The sequence below is a fragment of the Octodon degus genome, unplaced genomic scaffold (assembly GCF_000260255.1).
Source record: "Octodon degus isolate 3935 unplaced genomic scaffold, OctDeg1.0 scaffold00015, whole genome shotgun sequence".
NCBI lineage: Eukaryota > Metazoa > Chordata > Mammalia > Rodentia > Octodontidae > Octodon > Octodon degus.
The window spans coordinates 10,031,965-10,033,056 of NW_004524591.1; the positions used below are offsets into that span (position 1 = coordinate 10,031,965).

Sequence of the window (1,092 nt, forward strand, 5' to 3'; positions counted from 1 at the left end):
AGAGAGGGAAGAAAGGGGAGAGAGGATACAGAGGATGGGAGAGAGGACAGAAGAGAGAGGAGAAAGAGGATAGAGGAGAGGGGAGAGAGGACAAGGAAGAGAGAGGGGAGACAGAGAGGAGAGACAAGAGAGGAAATAGAAGCCAAATGGAATGTGGTAGGGATATTCTCTACATCCCCTTAAACCCAGCATGCCCATGTGCGCTTGTGTGTGCAGATACACATATACATACTTTTCTTTAATGCCTGTTGTCTTTTAAAGCAGGTAAACAGTTTAGAAAAAACAAATTGAAATAGCAGAGAGAGGCAGGAGATGTCACTGACTCTCATTTAGCCTTGGTGACTGCCTCCTCCTTCCACTCTTGCACCTCCTTCTACAGCAGAGCGGGAAGCCCCTTCCCCCAGGTTCCTATAGTACTTGGGTGAGATTGCTCCTGTACACGTCATGCCATGTTTTTAGTTACTTGAGTCCAGGATGTGCACCTCATTTTCTGCGTGCCTGTGAGTGGGGTGGGTAGAAGGACTCGAGATTTCCAGTGTCTTTGGCACCACATATAATGACAGACAAACTATGAAAAGGATGTGTTGTTTGCCACAACGTCGTGATAAAATACCATGCTATTCATTCTGTATTACAGCTAACATATTGAAATCTATAATAATGAACCTTCTTTAACAGTAAGTAGTTAGTGTATAGAGGGATAAAAGTAAATAATATGCTGGCACAATTACATTATTAAGATACATTTCAGTACAGCAATCTATGGAAATGGAAATTGTTAGTAACCAGAAAGAGATCCAGCCTAAGAAACTAAATTGTGCTAACTGAAATAATTCACTCACCTTAGCTACTTCACTTCTAAAATACTGAATCATGCATTACTTCTATTTCTTATATTCTTCACACCAAAATAATCAATTTGCACACAATCAGCTTCCATTCTGATTTTTTAAAAGTCCACCTGGATCATTTCTAAGAAACTTCACTCATTATGACTCAATATGGTTTTACTTGTTAAGATTGATGTCTGTAAAGTTTGTAATAATTTTTTCACAGAAAAAACTCTAGAACCTATATATATAAATATAGATA

General features: G+C 38.8%; 1 protein-coding gene across 1 annotated transcript in view; it reads left to right on the forward strand.

Moving 5' to 3' along the window:
* Itgb8 (integrin subunit beta 8) overlaps positions 1-1,092 on the forward strand; it is a 95,955-nt gene that overhangs the window by 31,508 nt on the left and 63,355 nt on the right. The window lies entirely within an intron of this gene.